The sequence below is a fragment of the Rutidosis leptorrhynchoides genome, chromosome 7 (assembly GCF_046630445.1).
Source record: "Rutidosis leptorrhynchoides isolate AG116_Rl617_1_P2 chromosome 7, CSIRO_AGI_Rlap_v1, whole genome shotgun sequence".
In the NCBI taxonomy this organism is placed as follows: Eukaryota; Viridiplantae; Streptophyta; class Magnoliopsida; order Asterales; family Asteraceae; genus Rutidosis; species Rutidosis leptorrhynchoides.
In genome coordinates, this window is record NC_092339.1 from 165,069,145 (window position 1) to 165,086,095 (window position 16,951).

Here is a 16,951-nt window from a genome sequence, read left to right on the forward strand (position 1 = left end):
ATTTCTTTCTTAGGACATTAACGATGTTCATTCTGAAACTTATATCTGCAATTTCTGGACCATTACAAGAGATGCCCAATCGCAAGAAGAAGAAATGAAGGGACAAAACTCCGAAATAGAAATTGGGTATAAATCGCAGCAAATAAGAGAGAGCATTAACTGTGAATGACAATGATTATAGAAGACAGAAGCAGGGACTTCGAAATATAAGGAGAATTAAAAACACTATAACCCAAAGGGCGAAGTAGAAGAAAACATATTCCTCCAGTGGAAGTTGAAAGAGGAGAATGATTGTTGTGACAGTAAGGATAAGGACAAGGATTTGAACTGGATTAAGCATTTTTACAATCCTTTGGATGTAAGAACTAAGAAAGAAAGTATTGGAATGGTGAAAATAATGGAATGGAAAAAGTTCATTTATAGTGGAAATACTTGACAGAGCAATCGAGACAAATGATCGCATTTAATTAAAAAGACCTTAATTTCCATAAATCCCGAAGAATCGGATCTTATAGATTTCATAGATTTTCTTTTAAATCTCTTGAATTCCGGAATTCAATCAAGACAACGTCAAAAGTTAAGACGAACTTTATTTTCTAAATTCAACCCTGACTCTGTCTAAAGTTAAGATGAATTTTTATTTTCCTATTTCACTATTTGGTAATAGCTTCATTCGTACTTTTCGAATAATCGAATTATTTTATCCATATTACTCAATGATGATAAAAACTCAATTTATCAACTCATATTCGTCATGAAAATATTTTTATTGTTAGCCATGACCACCTCACTCAAATTTCGGGACGAAATTTCTTTAACGGGTAGGTACTGTGATGACCCGGGAATTTCCGACCAAATTTAAACCTGAATCTTATTTGATTTCGATATGATAAGCAAAGTCTGTAATGTTAAGTCTCAAAAATTTTCAACTGTTTCATATATTAAATTGACCAAATTCCGACGATTCACGAACCATTATTTGTAAATAAATGTGTATACAAAAATATAAATATAAATATATGCATATATGTAATAACTTAAAATAATAATATATGATTTAACCGTTAGAACTAATAATGTAAAATGAGATACAATATAATTAAATTGTTATGAAAATGAATCTATATGTATATTTAATGTATATTAAATATAAATATTAAATGATTGTAATACTCGTTTGATGTTCCGATTGATATTAAGCAAGTTAAATGATTTTAAAATTAAATGGTGACCTGAAAAGAAGTTATAGAAATTATAGCTTTGTTATCAAAATATTTAGAATCTATTTGGTAAATTTTAATACTCCGTACATCTTACTTAAAATTTAGTGCTGATAGTTGATTTAATTTTTATTTAATATTTTAAACTGTCGGTAGATATTTTAAAGACTACTATTGTATAAACACATTTAAAATTTTATAGAAATGTTATATTAAAAATTTGCTTTTCCATTTTGGCATTACACTAACTAATTGATCCGTGAATGGATTTAAAACCCAATATATTACTGTGTCTAATTGACACTTGATTTACTTTTTCTTGTTCCTTTCATAATCCATTATCTCAATTATATGTATATTCTTATATATGCACAAGTGATAGAAGTTAGATACCCGACAACCACATAACATTGGCCACTTTTCTTCACCATTATTCATTGTGAGTCACCACCTACTATATTCTCCTTTCTATATATCTTTTTTTTTACAAAATCCTATATATCTACATTTGTATATATATGAACTTATATGTGGATTGAATTATCACACCAACTTCGATCCCATTTCTTTTCGGTAACCAGCTTCACCTCAATCGACAACCAAGAGCAAACACAGCCACCACCAAGTTGCCATTATCCTGTTCCGATCAACCCATAACCACAACGATCTTCAATCATCATCAAACACCAAACCCATTTTACAATTCGGTCACCACCTTCCTCCACACTAACCGACCACCAAACCGCCACCTCTAGCCTCTCATCCTTAGCCATCGGTTACCACCACCATCATTGGTAACACCACCTTGTACCACCTTCTAACACCTCCACAAACACCCCAAAATCACCACGCACGAACCACCATCTACTGCAGCTACTCCTGTGTTTCTTTTCTGTTTCACACGAACTAAAGTCCAAAAAGGGTTGTTGTTCTTTCCTACTCGAACAAAGCAGCTCAAGCACTACGAACCAACCTACAAACCTTCTTCGTGACTACTGCTGCAGTTTAAAGAAATGATGTTGGTAGTGATGATGAACAGTGACGAATAGTGATGCATAAAATCATGAATTCGATATATTGATAAAGGATATTCGTTGTTGATGATATTACAGTGATATCATGAGGGAGATGTAACAAAGATGCTGTGAGGATTAGAGACAGAGAATAGTGAGATAATTATGATGTTAGATGTGATGATAAGAGGATGAGGATATTCTTTTTATTTAATTATCCCACTTGCAATTTAAAAATCCTTGTTATTTTGCTATCTTGCATATACGATTGAAACAAAAAGAGTATTTTCGATTGGGCTGAGATCCGAATGTCTGTTGGGCCGAATTAAACATGACCTCATTTTGATAATTGGGTTTAGAAGTAAACAGACACTTAATGGTCAAAACGATTTAAGGTACGAATTAATTCAGAAAGTAACCAGCGGAGCAGTGGTTGGGTGTGTTTGCATGGAACGAGAGGTCAAGAGTTCGAGTCTCGTTTCAGGCATTTATTTTTACAAACTAGCTTTTAAGGTAGTTTCAATTCCAAATTTATTATTATTATTTATTATTATTATTATTATTATTATTATTATTATTATTATTATTATTATTATTAAGATTATGATTATTATTATAATTAAGTATTGATAATGTGTTTACCATTAATAATTTTATCATTTATGTATTGTTATCATTAGTTATTATTGTTATCACATGTATCATATTTATTATTATTATCAATGCCAAAATAAGTATTAGTTATCACTTATATCATTATTAACACTATTATTAATATTAGTATTATCATTAAGATTGTTATTAGTATTATTATTATTATTATGATTGAAAACTATCATTTTATTATTATCATTAATATTTTCATAGCAAATAAATATTATATATATAAAAATATACTTAACAAAAACTATATTAATATATCTACTTCTTTAAAGTATACAAAATAACTACATTTAATTAAGTTTCTAATGAAACACCTATTCTACTAAGATAACATTTATAATATATAAATCTAATATATATAAATATGTTCGAGTACAATTAGAGGTGTTAATATATATACTTGATATAGGTTCGTGAATTCGAGGCCAACCCTGCATTGTTCAGTTTGTCAATGTCGTCATATGTATTTTTACTACAAAATACATTAGGTGAGTTTCATTTGCTCCCTTTTTACTCATTACATTTTTGGGCTGAGAATACATGCAATGCTTAAATAACTGTTTTTGCAATATTTATATGCGTGAGTTTCATTTGCTCCCTTTTTACTCATTATATTTTTGGGCTGAGAATACATGCAAATGCTTTATTAACTGTTTTACAATATTTATATGCGTGAGTTTCATTTGCCTTTTTACCCTTTGTATTTTTGGGCTGAGAATACATGCGCAACTTTTATAACTGTTTTACAAAATAGACACAAGTAATCGAAATTACGTTCTATGGTTGAATGATCGAAACTGAATATGCCCCTTTTTAGTCTGGTAATCTAAGAATTAAGGAACAGACACCCTAATTGACGCGAATCCTAAAGATAGATCTATCGGGCTCACCAAGCCCCATCCAAAGTACCGGATGCTCTAGTACTTCGAAATTTATATCATGTCCGAAGGAGGATCCTGGAATGATGGGGATATTCTTATATGCATATTGTGAATGTCGGTTACCAGGTATTCAATCCATATGAATTATTTTTGTCTCTATGCATGGGACGTATATTTTTGAGAAATGAAAATCTTGTGGTCTATTAAAATTATGAAATGATTATTGATGTTAAACTAATGAACTCACCAAATCTTTTAGTTGACACTTTAAAGCATGTTTATTCTCAGGTACTAAAGAAACCTTTCGCTGTGCATTTGCTCATCTTAGAGATATTACTTGGAGTCATTCATGACATATTTCAAAAAACGTTGCATTCGAGTCGTTGAGTTCATCAAGTTTATTATTAAGTCAATTATAGTATGATATATTACGAAATGGTAGGCATGTTGTCAACTTTCGATGTAATGAAAGATTGTCTTTTCAAAAACGAATGCAATGTTTGTAAAATGCATCATATAGAGGTCAAGTACCTTGCGATGTAATCAACTGTTGTGAATCGTTTATAATCGATATGGACTTCGTCCGGATGGATTAGGACGGGTCTTTACAATATATACTCGACATCCAATGCAAGTGTCAAAAATAATGAGCCGAAGCATGTATCACATATCGTTCAAAGACCTGAGAAAAACATAGAAATCTGTCAACGAAAACATTGGTGAAATCATAGGTTTAAGTAAGCAAGTAAGTACAAATGAACCACAAGATTTATAACATTGAAATAATAGTAAACCATTCCAAAAATTGTTATCACGGGCATCCAATTATCAAGGCTTAACTTTCCTTCCATAGAACCCCATCACAATAGTGTTAGAACATACACTGTTTCTCGAAAATATATTTCATCCGAAGTAACGGTAGCGAACTGTCCGAATGAGGGTTTGTCAAACCCATATGGCCATACAACATAAGTTCTCGCTTACACCCGGCAAGTGTAACTAATGATAATCGAATTGAGGATTTTGTTCTAACTCGTATGTAGAATGTTTGTTTTCATACTTGTGTTCACTTTCTAAAATGAAACGTTTATGTTCTCTCATCCCAATGTAAGTTTAAAAGAGTAAAAGTGGGACTATGATCTCACCTTGGGTGCACGAGTAAATAAAGTACTTCACAAGTAAACGTGTGCAAGGACAATTGCTAGTCTTGACCTAAACAAGTAGGTTGTATCAATAACGGGAACACGATTGGTCAAAGTTGTTCAATTAGTCCTATGACTTGTTACGACTTGAATATATAGCATGTGAATCAAATTGTCAAGTTTCATGCAAGATACAAGTATAAAAGCATGTTAGAATGATTGCCTAAACATTGGGTTAAGTTTGACTAAAAGTCAAACTTGGTCAAAGTCAACGTCAAGGTCAACGGGGTCACGTCGGGTATCCGAAAATTTTTCTATGAAAGATAAGCATATATAAGTATGTTGGCCAAGTTTCATGTTAATCGGACATGTATAGCATATTGGGAATTAAACGAAAAAAAATAAAAAAATTTGGACAGCAGCCTTCAGATGCGCCGCATCTGCAAGTGATGCGCCACAGCATTAGCAGATGTGCCACATCCAAGGTAGATGCGCCGCATCCCTATCTGATTCAGTGAAACTGCTTAAAAAAAACTTGACAAGTCTCGAACCAAACTTTTTTTTATCATAACAAATGATCCGTAAACACTTAAAACGCATACCATAGATCGTTGGAAAGGTAATTTAACTAGGAATACAACTAATCACATATAATCAAACAATTAAATCATTTAAATGACCAAATCCTCATCGGATGATCGTTAAAAGTTCATCATTGAAGTTTCAAGTTCGTAAAACGCATTTTATGATTCAGGAATCCAACTTACACATACGATATGCCGTTTCGAAGGTAATTAAATATACATTGTAACTAAACACTTACTAACAACATTAACAAGCATTCAATGCATCAAAATTTCATTTTAAAGTTCATGAAACCCTAACCAAAATCATGAATTCAACCATTTTGTAAATGAAGCTTTTTCTAAATCAACCTACACATCAAATTGAAGCTAAAGATGCTAGTAACACATTTAATACATAAACTTTAACATTTAAAAAACATTTAATCATACAAAATTCAAGATTAAGCACACCCATTTTTATATTCAAGCTAGTTACTCAAAACAATAAATCGAGCAAACCAAACACATATTCATGTTAGACTTGAGCCATAGACAATAATTAACACTTTTATAAGTTAAAAAATATCAAGAACACAAAATCTAGTATTTTTAGAAACTTACCCAAATGCAATTAAGTTGGTACGGATTCGAAGAGGAAGATGCAAGGATTCCAAATATGTAGTTTGTTTTTGTTGATGTTTGCTAGATTCAAAATGGATGATGATTTAGTGAAATGGGTGTTTGAGAGTAAAAATGGAAGTAGTAGAGAAAGGTGGGAGGTGATGAATGAAATGAATGGTGGTGGTGGATGTTGACTAGTCCAACTAGTCACATCTTTGATCAAATGACGAAATTAGTCCCTCGAGTTCGGATGTGGGTGTGTGAGCCAACCAAACGAATTATTTTGAAATACACGAGAGTAAACGGGAGATGTTATAATCCAACAACAAAAATATTAAGAACGTTAGCTAAAGGAGGATACGAATCTAGATACGAATGATATTAACAAAATAAAAAGACGGGCGTTAAAATAATTTAACGGAAAAATGCGGGATGTTACATGGTACATCTGAATTATAGTTTTTTAACGACCTTTGTGTCACGTACTATTTTTAAATGTTTTCTATTTGTAGAAGCATGCTACTCTTGTTAAATGATTGTCGTTGGAAAAACGTTCTCTTTTTATGAATACAAAACTTGTTTCAAAATAGCATGTAGTGTTATACTGTGTAATGGACCGGTTGTTGACGATCCGTACCATTGATTTTTCGGACGTGGCGTCACATTTAGTATCAGAGCATTGGTTGTAGGGAATTAGGTTGCATTAGTGTGTCTTCTCCGAGTCGAGTATGATTCACCAATAGGACTAATCTACAACTTGCTTGTTTACTTGTTTCTGCGGAACTGCTGCATGCTACTGCTTACTTTTACCGCTATATGTTCTTGCCGTATGCAACTACTTATTCTCGCTACTTCATGCTACTATGTACTTTTTGCATGATACTTTTGTATGATACTGTTATTATTGCCATGCTATTTACTGCTGTAGACGATCTAGACTGCTGTAGTTATTATGCCTGATTAAGTGCTTGCTATATGTCGTACTGACATTGAAAAAGTTATTTTTCCTTGTTCAGATGTCGGATATTCCACCTTTGATTATTGACTTGGAGAGTGATTCGGACACGTCTGCTACTTCGCCGACTGTTGTTGCTGACTCACCTATTTCGTCACCTCTACCCTCCGACGACTCTGGCGACTCGTCTTCTGGGGATAGTAATCACTCGCCTGACCTGATGGTCATCTCTGACAGTGACGAGGATTCCAAGGAGATCCCAGCTCCACCCAGCCCTAGTCTCTCGGGGCCACAGTATCATTCCGTTGGTACCGTGATCCCTGGGATAAACGAGGGTCGTCCATTTCGTAATGAGCATGGACACTGGGTTAGGCATACCGCCGACGGGAGGGTTGTGCCAATTCCACCTGGCAGACTTCGGATCATGACTACTGGCCAGACACGTTCTCCCGTACGTGATGTACCTGCACCACCTTCAGACGACTCAGACAGTTCATCACCAGACGATACCAGCGAGGAGGATCTCGAGGTGGATTCTGAGGAGGACTCCGAGGAGGAGCCTGTACCGCCACCTTCTATCCTACCGAAGAAGCGTTACCACTACAATGGTACCGTTATTCCAGGGGTAAATGAAGGGAAGCCGTTCGTGAACGCACATGGACTGTTGGTTAAGATTACCGCTCCTAAGCGGGTCGTGCCGATACCTGCTGATCCATTTGTGCGTAAGGTCGCCCATACTATGGCAGCTACTTCTAGTGCTACGTCTGCACTGTGACAACCCGGAAATTTTCGACCAAATTTAAACTTAATCTTTATATGTTTCCGACACAATAAGCAAAATCGGTAATGTTGAGACTCAAAATTTTTCAACTACTTACATGGTTTCAGATAACCTTTGACTATTCCCTACTATTTACGAACCTTTAATTGTAAATAGAAATGTATATAGAAATAATTATACGTATAAATAATTATATAGTAAATATATTAACGAACTATTATATGAATATGAAAGAAAACTTAAATTTGTTATTTTAACTGTTTATGTAAATATAGAGTAGTAGATTGAAAATATATATATATATATATATATATATATATATATATATATATATATATATATATATATATATATATATATATATATATATATATATATATATATAATGTGTCAATATTAACAACGTATTAAATGTTATACTCTCAGATTAATTATTTCAACATATATAAATATTTATCTACTTAATAATTAAAACATAATTATTTATAGTAGTTGAAAAATTTATGTCATATCTATACATGATTGGTAGTGCTTGTATATTGTTAAAATGTATAAAATATATAAGATGTTATAAATGTAACTACAAGATAAAATATAGATATTATATCAATATTTTTATTAATACTTGCAAAATTATAAAATATACATATAAAAGAAAATTTGATACATATAATTTATTACATTATTATTATTATTATGTTAGAAATTTTTCTTACCATTATCGTTAAAAATCATTGTTTTATAACTATCATTATTATTATAAATAAACCAATATATTATTATTATTATCATATTTATAACTATTAATATCAGTATTTTAATTTATTATTATTACTATTAATATTAAAAGTATTACTATTATTAATATATTTATATTTATTAATTAGTAAAATAATTTATATACATAAAAATCAGAATGGATCGTATTCAGTGTCCCATCATTTTCAAAACTAAAGGTAACTTATTTTGCTGTCTGAATTCATTACAATTTGATTCCAGGTTAATCACAAAATAACAAATTCAGTTAAGGAAATCATACGTCTTTAAATTTTTTTTATTTATCTTTCTGTTCCTGATATTGTAATTGTCAATCAACTTGATGCTATATGAAACGAATTGCTCAATGATTTGGAAAAATACACACAGTTCACTCATTATCATTATCAATATTCAATCACTCCACCATCTATTATTCTACAAGTATTTCTTTCTACTTCAAACAACTATCATAACCAACTCAAAAACACCACCGTCGCACCTCACAAACCGATTGCTTGTTCCCAGCTATTATAAATCTAGAACCCCACAACCCACAAACGTAACCTTCATCATGCTTATAACTACTATACTTGATCACCTGCTACTGCCTGTCTCGTTTGATTGTTACCACCTTTGATTCAAAGTCATGCCAAAAGAATATACACTTCATCACCTCTACCACGATCTCCCACTATTAAATTAAATCACCATCATCATCTTGATATTTGATTCGTTTATGTTTCTATGCAAACCACGATCGTTCAAACCATCACAAAACTGCCACCCAATTGATTATCACCATTAAAACCTAACGCATCTATTATGATCATCACCAATTTCCACCGAGATCACCACCTATGAACACCATAAACCACCACATCTCTATCCTTTTCTCTCTCATCTCTCTCTTAAATTAAAACCCATCATAAACTCATGAAGAACCACCAATAAAACCGAACTAGTTTCTTTTCCTTCTTCTTCGAAACCACCTATATTTTTTTTTCTATTTTTCTGAAGAACTAAACCACCCACCAAGATTCTGCTACTGTCTGCTGGTTTTCGTTTCTTCATATCTGCAAACCATCACTGCTGTAAGATTACGTTTCTGTTTCAAATAAAAAAAAGGATAATGCTTATGACCATACTTGAATACTTATTTAAATATGCAAAGCATGGGTATTATTAAAGTGTCAACAAGTGCGTTGTTGATTGATAATGGTAGGGACAATTTGTTGTATGATGAGCTGTGCATGGTTATAGTCGATTTGCTGTAAAATAACCAAACTAGACATAAAATTATTTAGACCGTATGATTATTCATATTGTTGGACTCCTGTTATCCTGTGGGCCGTAATAGTTATTGGACCGAGATTTGTTCAGTAGTTGGGCCGTACTTATTTCTGTTGGGCCTTGATGAAAACCCATTTTGGTTCCTAAATGATTACTGCTATTCGCTCTCGATCAAAATCCAATTTCCTTACAAAAATAATATATGATAATTAGGGTTATGATAATATGAATGATGATGATTTCGTTATTAGGATGTTAAAGATGATAGAATGATGATGTCGAGTGTTGATCATGATTATTAAGTAATGATGATGATAAAGGCGATGGATGATAATAAGATGCATGATGATGTGATTTTATGTGAAGATGATATTAGATGTAATGGTTACATACGATAATAATTATGTGATTCATGATGACGAATATGATGTTGTTGATGATGATGATTTAATTAGAATGATAATGAAGATGTAAGTGGGTTTTATTGTGGAAGAAGAAGAACACAGAAAAAACACGAGTTAAATAGATTTAATTTATCAATTACAACAGAAAACAATAAGCAGAGGATTGGTTAGTCATGTGTTTGGGGAACGAATGGTCTTGGGTTCGAGCCCAAGCTCTAGCATTTTTTTTAAAAAAAGAAGAAAAAGGGGAAAGAGTATTGTACTGGATAAATGGATTAGGTTAGCAAATTACAACAGAAAAACATGGAATGGTTCATTGGTTTAGAATGTTATCAGATTAGTGGGACGTCTCGGGTTCAAACCCGGATTTGGGCATTTTTTTTATGGCTACTTCAATGAGGTAGTTTATTTATTACTCATTATTATTATTATTATTATTATTATTATTATTATTATTATTATTATTATTATTATTATTATTATTATTATTATTATTATTATTATTATTATTATTATTATTATTATTATTATTATTATTATTATTATTATTATTATTATTATTATTTTTATTATTATTATTATTATTATTATTATTATTATTATTTATTATTGTTACTAGGTTATTACAAATATTAAAAATATAATTATTTGTATCAATCATACAATTAATATTATTATTATTATTATTATTATTATTATTATTATTATTATTATTATTATTATTATTATTATTATTATTATTATTATTATTTTTATTTTTATTATTATTATTATTATTTTATTATTATTATCAATTTAATCATTAGTAGTAAAATTATTATTATCATAGTTATTATTATTATTATTATTAGTAAATTAATATTTTCAAAACTATCATTCTAACAAATAAATATTTTGTACACTAAATATATTTATTACATAAATATACTAATATTACATGAAATTATATTTTAACTAATACAATATTATAACGTTAATTGAATTATATAGCAAATAAGTAAGTAACATATTATAAAATTATATATAAAAATATTAATCTTAAAACATAACAAAATAAATATAAAGTTGCTCGATTACAATTATATGTGTTAATATATATACTTGATATAGGTTGTAAATCCGAGGCCAACCCTATACTTGTTCAATGTCGTCCTATGTATTTTTACTACAAAATACAGTATGGTGAGTTTCATTACTCCCTTTTTAAATGCTTTTGCAATATATAATTTTGGGACTGAGAATACATGCGCTTTTATAAATATTTTATGAAATAGACACAAGTAATCGAAACTACATTATATGATTGAATGATCGAAGCCGAATATGCCCGTTTTGCTTGGTAGCCTAAGGATTAGTAAACCGATCTACTAATTGACGCGAATCCTAAAGATAGATCTATTGGGCCTAACAAACCCAATCCAAAGTACCGGATGCTTTAGTACTTCGAATTCGTTTTTATCATGTCCGAAGGATATCCCGGAATGATAGGGGATATTCTTATATGCATCTTGTTAATGTCGGTTACCAGGTGTTCAATCCATATGAATGATTTTTGTCTCTATGTATGGGTCGTATATTTATGAGAAATGGAAATGAAAATCTTGTGGTCTATTAAAATGATGAAAATGAATGATTATGATAAACTAATGAACTCACCAACCTTTTGGTTAACACTTTAAAGCATGTTTATTCTCAGGTATGAAAGAAATCTTCCGCTGTGCATTTGTTCATTTTAAAGATATTACTTGGAGTCATTCATGACATATTTCAAAAGACGTTGCATTCGAGTCGTTGAGTTCATCAAGATTATTATTAAGTCAATTATAGTTGGATATATTATGAAATGGTAGTAATGCCATCAACTTTCGATGTAATGAAAGTTTGTCTTTTAAAAACGAATGCAATATTTGTAAAATGTATCATATAGAGGTCAAGTACCTCGCGATGTAATCAAATGTAATGTATTCGTCCAGATGGATTAGGACATGTCCTTTCATGCACCACCTACACCATCTACACCATCTGCCCCACCTTCCCTACCGGCACCTCCCACCATCGAGGAGCTGACGAGGGAAGTGCATGTCCTACGTGCTCGGGTGATTGAGCTCGAGGACCAGGTGTCCCACATGATGGACATCATTTATCCTCCATCACCATAGGACTACTGTATTAGGTTTCTTTATGTATTTACCTTATAAGTTTCATGTTTCCATTCATGTATTGCATGGAAACTTATGAAGTTGTATACAACTCTTTCTTATTATGAATGGAACTTTGTGTTGTTTGATTTTTGTGCGACGTTTTCCTTATGATTATTGCATGTTGGCATTATGCTATCTGCTACTAGTTGCCATGCTTAGTCAACATGTATTGTGTTGGCTGAATAGTTGATTAGTATATTGCTATAGCATTATTAGTTACTGGGTAACGAATTTTGACTTGAGTCAAAATTTTTATCTGGAAGATCGATGGCAAACGGAAGAGGTCCAAGAGAAATGCCCACTGCAGCACAGATTGAGGAAATGGTGACTGCTCGAGTAGCCGTAGCTATGGCAGATGTCAACCCTGCACAAGCTCCAACGGCAAACGGGATTGCTCAGAACGGGTGTACTTATAAAGAGTTCATGAGTTGCAAGCCAAATAGCTTCAGAGGAACGGAAGGTCCCGTTGGGTTGACAAGATGATTTGAAAAGCTCGAATCGGTATTTCGGGTTAGCAACTCTTCCGACACGAACATAACTAAGTACGCTTCCTGCACGTTGTAAGGTAGCACTTTGATGTGGTGGAACACGTTCGCCCAGGCTCGGGGAATTGATGAAGCGTATGCAACACCCTGGGAGGAGTTTAAGAGGGTTATGATCGAGAAGTACTGCCCCAGAACCGAAATTCTGAAGATGGAGATGGAGTTTTGGGGATTGAAGGTCTCAAGAACTGACATTGATGGTTATGATTGGAGAATTTTGGAGTTAGCTCTAATGTATCCCACAATGGTTACTCCGGAGTACAAGCAGTTGGAGCGGTATCTGTGGGGACTTCCCAAGGACATTCAAGGAATTGTCACTTCTTCCAAACCAGGGACTGTCCAGGAAGCTATGCACATGGCGCACACCCTGATGGATCAAGTTATCCGCCAAGGGCCAGAGAAGGTGAAATCAGAATCCAGAGCAAGCGATGGGAAGGGTAACTAGGACGGAAGTAAGGGTAAAGGTTTTGTCCAGAATCCAGTCAAGAGGCATGAGCACTTTAGGGGAAATAGTGAGGGAAGAAGCCCTAACCCTAACTAAAAAGGTAGCCTTCCTCAGTGTAAGAGATGCTACAAGCATCATACTGGGTACTGCAACGTAGTGTGTGAGAAGTGTAAGAGGACTGGACACATCGGCAAGGATTGTAAGATCAACACTTCAGCTGTGAAGGTGAATCCCAATGCGCCAAGGAAGTGCTTTGAATGCGGCCAGCAGGGTCACTTCAAGAATGAATGTCCTAACAAGAAGAAGGATGGCAGGCCTGCACGTGGAAGAGTCTTTATAAAAACCCTCATATTTCCATGCCTGAATTGACTAATTTGACTATAGGGTTGTTATCCATACGTAATATATAATTAAATTTGACATTCATCAAATATTTATTTTTAGTCGACACTTTTTGTTAACTAAAGTTTACACTAATTATATAAAATAACTTTAGTTAATATTAATGCGTATTATATTTAAAACTATATGTAACATAATTATTAATTAAATGATAAGTTATTTTAATCATTATATATATTTTTAGCTTATAAAAAAATAAAAATAAAAAGAAATAAGATTTTTTTTATAAATTAAATAATGAGCCCATGAATTTTGACTAAATATTTTCAAAAACAAAAACTTATTAAAAACATTTTTAACATGTTTTTATTATTTTGTCAAAATTGGCACCTTTATTTTATTATTTTTTTTCTTTTCACCAACCATTTTTTACCTATAAATGCATGGCTCCTCATTTATTTTTTCTTGCCAAACACAAAAACTTAAGTTATTCTCTCAAAACCTTGAAGAAAATTTGAGGTACTTTCTATTTTTATTAAAATTTTTTCAATATTGTCATTTATATTTATATTTATTGTATATTCTTTGTAAAATTCGAAATTAATTATGTTTATATGTTATAATTAGTATTATAAGTGTTATGATGCATAAAAATAATTTTGATAATTTATGGAATATTATTTATAATTAAATACGAATTATGTAGTGTTTAAACGTAAAAACAATGTAAAATTTGTAATAAATACTTTTAACCAAAAATAAAATATATATAATTTTTTTCTGAGTTTTTAAAACTAATATAGATCTAAAAAAATTATAAAAATAATTACTTGGGTTGAATTGGTATTTATTATATAATTAAACTCTATTATTATGTAATTCGAAGGTAAATTAAGAATAAATATAAAATAATAAAAAATATTTTTTTATATATTTTTCTACAGGTTATTAGACTGATAGAAACTTATAAAAATTATAAAAATAATTATTTGGGTTTATTAATAATTATGAGGAATTAAAATTATTTTGTGAATACATTAAGGGTAAAAACAAAAATAAATACAAAAATATAATAAAAACATTTTCTTAAATTTTTCTACTAATCTATATGATTAACTGAGACTATAAAAATTATGTATATAATTTTTAGATATTTAATTTATTATTTAGACATTTTTGAATAATGTTCGATTAATAAAACACTATTATTTTTGAAGTAATTTAGGTATTTATTTAAAGGTAATTATATTTAATATATATAAGACATACTAAGGTATAATAACTAAATATTAAATAAAACTTAGGTTATATTATCACATATATAATTATTAAGTACATTAATAATTCGTTGTGTGTATACACCTAAAGTGAAGGTTAATCAAAGATAATGTATAATTCATGTGAACTTCATCGCTACTCACGGTCGTAAGTGAATGATGTCTAGGTTACCATTTATGGGTAAGCTTGTGGATCTCGAATGCCATGACTTAGATTCTGGTCAAGAATCTTGGGCCCTCGGTTACATCTGGTCATTCCTGACTTATTTGATAGCAACGAAGTTTGAGTAAAGTTATATAACGTCTTGCTAAAGATTAACCCGAACTTTCTAAAATTGGAAAATTACTATAAGTGGAAACTTTCCATAAATAGTAACCCTCTGAAAATGGAAATTCTTTAGTGAACCATTACTATCAATATAGTACTATATACTATTGTCTGTTAGGCAATGTCTGATCATACGTTCTATCTCTAGGTTGAGATCTTGGTCACGTCCTTCCGTTCAATTCTTTCGTGTGCTACTAAGGTGAACTTCATAGCCTCACTTTTTACTGTTTCATAACTGTTTTATAACTTTTGGGGTGAGACACATGCTTGCTTTATAACTGTTTTACGCTTAGACACAAGTACTAAATTGTTAACTATGCTGTCATGCTTTGATTCATGCTAAATCCCTACCGTAATATCGTCAATTGCTACGTTTAAATGCAAACTTAATTATTGTGAGTAGGCCTATTGAGAGTAACGTCTCTAACCATTCGACCGTTGGTCTTTGGTTACATAATAATGATTTCACGACACTGACAGTACAAGGTGTCATAGGGTAAACTTGTTTAGTAGCGATATTACAAAATGCAGCAACACTTTTAGATTGATATTTCTATATCAATCAACTTTAAACTAAATCTAGTGGTCTAAAACTTTAGATATTATTTATAAACCTGTGAATTTCACTCAACCTTTTTGGTTGACACTTTAAGCATGTTTTGTCTCAGGTGATGATTGAGCTAGCTGTTTGCAACTTTGTGATGATAGATTTGATGCTTGCATGGAGTCCACATCGCATATTATATTTTAGTTCATAAACATTTATTTTACGTTTTACTAATAATGTAAACATGTATTACTGCTTCCGCTGTTTTATTAACAAAGGTTTTATTTAAAAAGTCTCATATAGAGTCGTTCTCGCTTATACAACTGTGTTATGATATGATTGGTCACAATTACCCCTGGTCCATTTTGGGGGTGTGACAGATTGGTATCAGAGCAGGTTGTTGTAGAGAACCAGGATTGCATCTTATGTGTGCCTTATACAATTAGGTACCTTAGCAATGTAGGACTACAACTTCCTTTGACTATAGTGCCTTTAATTGTTGCCTTTAACTGTTAAATGCTACACTATACTTTAGAAACTTTACTTATCTTAGAATTCCGAGCCAATCTAAGAACTCAGCTCATTCTCCTAAGTACTATTCAATTCCGCCACCACATTTAAATGCGACACCGTTCTCGACATTCCTATGTCATTTATCATGGTTTTGTGTATTACATATGTATTACATGAAATATTATCCATGAATTTTTGAAACTCCTATATTTGTTACTATTCATACTCAAACGTATATAACTCCCTGTTATATCACGTACCTATATGCTTTATGCCTTTATGCATCAGTTTGCGAACCGTAAAATGTCATTGAGTTATCGAGAATCTCAAAGACATTATAATGTCATCACTACTCATATTCATTACTTTTATACCTTTTATTTCTCGTTATTGAATTTTCTTGACGGATGGCGTCTACAAAACTCTAGAGTGGAAGGGTTTGGATTACCGATTTAAAGGAT